Source organism: Haliotis cracherodii, unplaced genomic scaffold (assembly GCF_022045235.1).
Source record: "Haliotis cracherodii isolate W230 unplaced genomic scaffold, xgHalCrac1.p SCAF_8, whole genome shotgun sequence".
In the NCBI taxonomy this organism is placed as follows: Eukaryota; Metazoa; Mollusca; class Gastropoda; order Lepetellida; family Haliotidae; genus Haliotis; species Haliotis cracherodii.
Window position 1 is genome coordinate 10,111,712 of NW_027266341.1, and position 7,419 is coordinate 10,119,130.

At 39.9% G+C, this 7,419-nt stretch overlaps 1 pseudogene; it reads right to left on the minus strand.

Annotated features, from left to right (window-relative positions):
- Positions 1-652: 652 nt before the first annotated feature.
- LOC139449663 (uncharacterized) lies at positions 653-6,396 on the minus strand (annotated as a pseudogene).
- Positions 6,397-7,419: the final 1,023 nt, after the last annotated feature.

Genomic DNA, 7,419 nt, shown 5'->3' on the forward strand with positions numbered 1-7,419 from the left:
GAACTTGAAAGTAACTTAGGAACATGATAAGTCGATTACAGAATACACTAGCTCCCATATTAAAATATTTTACTGTAAGCTAACTGATCAAGGCATCTGTGGATATTTGACACATGATTCCTATGTATCAAGAATGGTTGGTAGGGCTAGGTATGTCATGTCTTTCATGAAGTAAAGGTATTGGTACTTATAGAATGGAGGAACAATAAAATAATGTTAGGCAGGGTGTTTGGTGGTGATCTAATAATCAAGTGAATCAGGCCTAATATGTATCAAATACAATGGATTAAAATTAGATAATGTCCTATGTATGGGCAACAAAATCCTCTAAGTTTTCAAATTTCAAGCCAAAAACAATCTTTTTATCCATCCTGATAGGTCAGGTTATATCTTTAGGTCTCTTCTTTTAATGAAGGATCACTTGAACACATTTCAGTACTTTGGTTTTCATCACAAATGAAACTTTATTTGTATTCTGTAAACCATAAAGGGACAAAAAAGAGAGAATTGTATTGTCGCATTAATTTGTTCTTGCAGCAATTTAGTTGAAGCCAAATGAGAACAGTTAAGTCCTTTTCACCAAATTGATAACCCAAATTCTAACTGCAAATTTTGTTTCCATGCAAAAATGTTCAAAATACTTAACAATTTTTCAAGGCACAGAATGATATTTAATTGAATGCACATTGAGCAGAGTCTTGTAGAAGAAGCCTTCCATGCACTGGCTACACTCGAATGGGAAGACACCGGTGTGACTAGCGACATGAGCTATGAATAACGGCTTGTGCTGCATTTCCTCCTTGCAGTGGGGGCACTTGTAGCACGAGATGATATCAGTGACAGAATCATCCTGCATGTCATGTTCCGAGTACTGATGGGAGGCCAAAGAGGCCATGCTCTGAAAGTCCTGTTCACACACAACACACTGCAGCGACCTCTGCTGCCCTTCGTCCCTATCGTGAAGCTTTACATGGCATTTCAACAGGGCGGGGTTCACCAGCTTACCACAGATGTGACACTCTTGGTTCTCCAAGGCATGGACCGCACAGTGCACATCCAACACAGCCTTATTCATGTAGGTTCTTGGGCACAGGGCACATCTGTTGGGTTTTGCCAGTTCACTGTGGGCTCTCATGTGTGTTAGAACACTTTTATAGGAAGAAAACTTACGATGACAAATCCCACAATCATCCAGGTCCTTGTTTTTATTGGTAAAGCATGGGTCGTGGCAGAATAGGTGATCCTCCTTGAAAGATCTGCTGCACTGATGGCATGTGATTTTTATGTTGTCCAAGGTCTCTAAGTAAGTGATCTGATCAACCTTCAACTGACTGTGACAATCAGTGTTCTGTTCTATGGTGTTGAAGTGTCTACGTAAATCGACTGGCTCTACCTGCTCAGTTTCCCTTGGATTCTCCTGAGCCGGTTGTTCTGATTGCTCAGTCAGAACTTGGGTAGATGAATCAGAAATCCAAAATTCTTCAAATGAGTTGAACTGAGAGGATTGAAGAAGGTCCACATTTGTGTCAAAAGATCCATTTGGGATCACGCTTAAAACTGAGTCAACACTGCTTAAGCTTGAATGACCATGCTCCTTACCAATACTGCTTATGCTTGAATGACCATGCTCCTTACCAATACTGCTTATGCTTGAATGACCATGCTCCTTACCAATACTGCTTATGCTTGAATGACCATGCTCCTTACCAATACTGCTTATGCTTGAATGACCATGCTCCTTACCAATACTACTTATGCTTGAATGACCATGCTCCTTACCAATACTGCTCAAGCTTGGATTGTCCCAATGCTGCAGTAAGTGGTCTTTAAGGTCAGGATCTGTTACAAACCATTCTCTACAGTAACTGCAAACGAATATGGTATCAGTGAACTCATCAATTTCAACACTCTTTTTGGAATTTCTGTCAGAAACAAACTTTTCAAAAACATCCTCGAAATTATAATCCTTCATTGGTTTCAAATCATGACTACACACATCAAAGGACAGTGCTTCATTTGAGAAATAATGTCCATCTGCATCAAGTCTTTCTTCACTGCAGACTTTGTCCATATTGACATTTTCTGAATACACAGATGAACTGTCAGAGTTCCAGGTGATGATGAGTTCAAATTCAGCATCATGATTAACATATCCTTTGTGGTCTGGGGTGGTAACAACATATCCACTAGAATTTTGGTTGGTATTATCAATTCCCTTGGTATCTTTGATTGTATTGTCATATCCTGTAGGATCAAACATGCTGTCATATCCTTTGCAATCAGGATTGTTTTCATCATACCCTTTGCAATCTGGGATTGTAACAACATATCCTTCAGGATGTGAGAAGATTTTGTCACATCCTGCATGATCCTTGGAGGTTCTTTCATGCAATTTAGGGTCTGGCATGGTAACAACATATCCTTTTGAATCTGGGATATTTTGATCATATCCTTTTGGATGTGTGATGGTTGCATCATATCCATTTTGATCTTGGATGGTTTGACCATATTCACTGGGATCAGAGATGGTCTGATCACATTCATTGGGAACAGGGATGGTTGCATCATGTCCTTTGGGATCCGAGATGGATGTCCAATCATTGTCAGCATTCCAAGGGACAGCAACGTCAGCGGTTTTGGTTTCACACTGGTCGTCAGCCTTCAACAACTTTGTGAACTTCCAACCCCCACATTCATGATATGCGCAATCCAGAGCATAAACCTCGGACACCTCAAACACTTTCTGCTGCTTAACTTGATTAGGCCTGAAACACTCAACTTGATCCTTTGCCCATAGATTCTCTGTAACCATTTGATCTTCAAGCATGTCTGTATGGTCTTGACCACCGTTTCCTTCATGGAACAATCCAGTTTCTGATGACATGGTGTTCCTTCCCCCAGTGGGTACAACAGATCTTTCATTCAATAAATCCATTATGTCATCAACACACAACCTTGGCCCTGATTTCAATTCAGAAACTTCTTTGAGATCCCCATCACCAAAGAACAGACTGTAATCAAATTCTTCCACATGTCTATAGTCATCTTCACTTGCCAATTTGGGGGCCTTATGAACCTGGTAGTGCTCTAACAAACTTGAACATCTTTCAAACTGAAGTCCACAATTTTCACACAGAAAATCTAGATCAGCATCCAGGTTGTCATGTGATTTCAGATCCATTTCATCCAACTGATGGTCGTTCATGTTGATGATGACCTCATCCGACTGCTTGTCATTCATGTCGACGGTGCTGTTTTCATCCAACTGCTTGTCAGGCATGTTGACGGTGCTGCTTTCATTCAACTGCTTGTCAGGCATGCTGATGGTGTTCTTTTTGTCAAACTGTTGGCCATTCATGATGATGGGGTTCTTGTCCAACTGATGGTCATTCATGCTGACAGTGCTGTTCTCATTCAACTCAATGATATTCATACTGACGGTGTTGTTGTTGTCCAAATGCTGGCAGTTCATGCTGACGGTGTTGTTGTCGTCCAAATGCTGGTAGTTCATGCTGACGGTGTTGTTGTTGTCCAAATGCTGGTAGTTCATGCTGACGGTGTTGTTGTCGTCCAAATGCTGGCAGTTCATGCTGACGGCGTTGTTGTCGTCCAAATGCTGGCAGTTCATGCTGACGGCGTTGTTGTTGTCCAAATGCTGGCAGTTCATGCTGACGGTGTTGTTGTTGTCCAAATGCTGGCAGTTCATGCTGACGGTGTTGTTGTCATCCAAATGCTGGCAGTTCATGCTGATGGTGCTGTTGTCGTCCAAATGCTGGCAGTTCATGCTGATGGTGCTGTTCATATCAACATTCTCTTTTTCTTTGATCACATCTCCTGCATACCCACCAGCAACATCCACAGTTTTATCATGTGAAACAATGATTTGATTCGATGTTTCATGTTCAGACATAATCTCAATTTGTTCTAACCTTTTAAAAATTTGATGCTTTCTGATGAATGCTTTCCTCATCTCCTTTCTTCGTAATCTCAGGACTTTGCAGACATTGATGTGAGCCTCAAGGTCTTCGAACTCAGCAAACGTTTTGTTGCACATTGTGCAAAAGCAGCAAGGGCTCTTCGTGTGGGCTCGCAGGTGCTTCTCAATGCCTGCTCGGTCAGGGAAAGCTTTCCCACACAGATGGCAAATCACCATCTCCTGCTGTGACCCTGGACATTCCTTCATGTGTTTAATGAGATATGTTTCTATTCTGAAATGAGCCTTACATTTATGACATGTGAATGTTCGTTTCTTCATTGTCATTTTCTTTCTACAGTTCATTCGTACTTTTTTAAAGCTGTCTAATTTATGCTTAGCTGAGTGACTAGCCATTCTGGAGCACTTGGGAAGATGTGACTATGGTAACCTTTTGGGACGGTTTCTGAAAAAAAAAGAACCCACAATAATCAGCTACAAACAATGACAATATGAATAGGAACAAGTCATCTATATCCCTCGCCCATTTTAACATGTTATGGTCCCAAACCAGGTAACCAACATTTCTCTTAGCCCGTGTCAAAATAGCTGCAATGGAAATTCTAAAATAAACATTTCTAATTCTCCTTAATATCAAATGGCACTAGTTCAGTATGCGCTTTACATATAGACATGCAATGTTTGGCAAGGAAATATTTAACAGTTTATTTGTTATACTACTTAAGTAAACCAATCCTATATTAAAACTTAAATCAAACTTGTTGTCATGGAAACATAAACAATAAAAATTTCTAAAAGTGCTATTTATCAAAAGGCACCAGTTCAGTATGTGCCTGGTAGACATGCAAAGTTTTGTAAGAAAGTATTTAACGTTTTTTGAGTTACACTCTGGAAACGAACACCACCCCTGTAGAACCTAAGTACAACTTATTGCCATGGAAACGTGAAAAATAAAAATTGATAAAACTCCTAAATAGCAAAAGGCACCAGTTCAGTATGTGTCTGGTAAACATGCAAAGTTTTGTAAGAAATTATTTAACGGTTTTTGAGTTACACTCCGGAAACGAACAGCACCCTTATAGAAGTCCAACTTGTTGCCATGGAAACAAAAAAAATTGAAAAATTTATAAAATTTCTAAATAGCAAATGGCACCAGTTCAGCATGAGTCTGGTAGACATGCAAATTTTCGAAGAGAAATATTTAACGGTTTCTGAGTTATGCTCCAGAAACGATTTCGGCACGCACGCATGCACGCACGCACGGAACATATTTCTATATCCCCCGCCAACTTCGTTAGGGCGGGGGATAATTAATGATCACTGATTGTATGATTTTAGATGTGGGGTGAGAATTCCTCAACTTCTTCATTTATTGTTTAGTGAGTGAGTGAGTATGGTTTTATGCCGCTTTTAGCAATATTCCAGCAATATCACGGCGGGGGACACCACAAATGGGCTTCACACATTATACCCATGTCGGGAATCGAACACAGGTCTTCGGCGTGACGAGCAAACGCTTTAACCACTAGGCTATCCGACCACCCCCATTCATTGTTTAGGCAGTTCCCAGAAATATTACAGCTGTGTCGCTTTGGTTTGTAACCTGGGGGGATCAGGGCTATAAAAGGTCAAACTTCTTTAATTTTATGTTTAATGGATTTATTCCAGCTTATCCACACAAAGTCAGTTGAAATAAAAATAAATAGCTATGTCAATCATTTATTCATTTATTTATAAGAAAGTCTTCTTCCATGGAGTTAAAACTGCATGTCTGTCTATTGTTTAAAGCCGCACTGAGCAATATTACAGCCATATGACGATGGTCTGTAAATTATCAAGTCTGGACCAGACAATCCAGTGATTGACATCATGAGCATCGATCCATGCAATTGGGATACGATGACATGCATCAACCAAGTTAGCGAGCCTGACCACCCAATCCCGTAACTTGCCTTTTACGACAAGCATAGTCGCCTTTTATGGCAAGCATGGGTTGCTGGGGACCTATTCTACCCCGGTTCTTCACGGGTCTAAAACTGCATGTAGACATGGTATTTATACATGACATTTTATATTGTATAAGAGGGTCTATATGACTAGTGGGAGACTTATAATAATAAACACTTTTATGTTTGATTTAATTCTTTTCCAGCTGCTTTTCAGTTGGTATGGCTGGCTCATGAAATGAAAAGTAAAAAATGTTTGGCCTTAATTTGACATGGACCTTGATCTTAATTTCCATATTGACTATTCATTTGAAATTATAACAAAAATAATTTATGTTTGAGTGGCATCCCAAGTCAAAGATGTTAAAAATAATACAAAATAGAGGTATGTCCTTATTCTTGTGTACCAGTGGGCTCTCTTGAAATATGGTCTCCCTTAATATTTTTATTTTAACTCATCTTACCTCTGAAATCACAAGGCCTGAGATGAAACTTTGCTTTGATGGGTGATGACATTTGGTGAAGGAATTCCACACAAGGCCATCATGGCACCAACACTGAAAATAGCCTCACTCATTCAGCTATTTTTGCATTGATGACTGTGAAATTTGACAAACTTGATGGTTTTGTTTGTATCTTTACTTTCAAACACACTGAACAATCTAATATCACATTTTAACCATTGTCAAGAAGTGAATGAGTTTGGTTTTACAACACTTTTCGCAATATTACAGTAGGGGCCACCAGAGATGGGTTTCACACATTTTGCCCATGTGGGGAATCAAACCCAGGTCTTCGGCATGACGAGCGTATACTTGACTACCCCACTGCCCCTCCCATTGTCACGAAGCATGCATTGTGAGTATTTCATATTTTAAATATGGCCACCACTACAGCCAGGTTTAAATACTCTTTAACTCTGTTATTCAACCATTTCTCACATTAGATTTGAGGTAAATAAGGTTGGTTGGCTGGTATGTTGTTTAACGCTGCACTGAGCAATATTCCAGCTATATGACGGCATTCTGTAAATAATAGAGTCTGGACCAGACAATCCAGTGATTGATATCACGAGCATCGATCCACGCAATTGATGACAGGCATCAACTAAGTCAGCGAGCCTGACCACCCGATCCCGTTTACAAACATTTTACGACAAGCCTAGTCACTGCTCACGGCAAGCATGGGTTGCTGAAGACCTATTCTACCGCGGAATCTTCACGGGTCGAGGTTAATATGGAAACATCCTAACACATGTATCTCTGCAAGGTGACTGGCAGTGCCTTTAACAACCAGCGCCACCTGTGCCCCTCTAAGCATATTAATATACAAATGTACTCAATATACAAATGTATAGCTTGATTTTGGTGTATTTTGAAACCTTGAATCTTGTAATACATCATCTATGACCTCCTCTAACATAAGAGTGACAAAATTCTTTGCATAATCATAGCAAATCCCTGCTAAAAACAGAGTGGATTGTATAATTCTGACTAAATCATGAGTATGTGTTAAGAATCACTATCAAAAAGTGATACC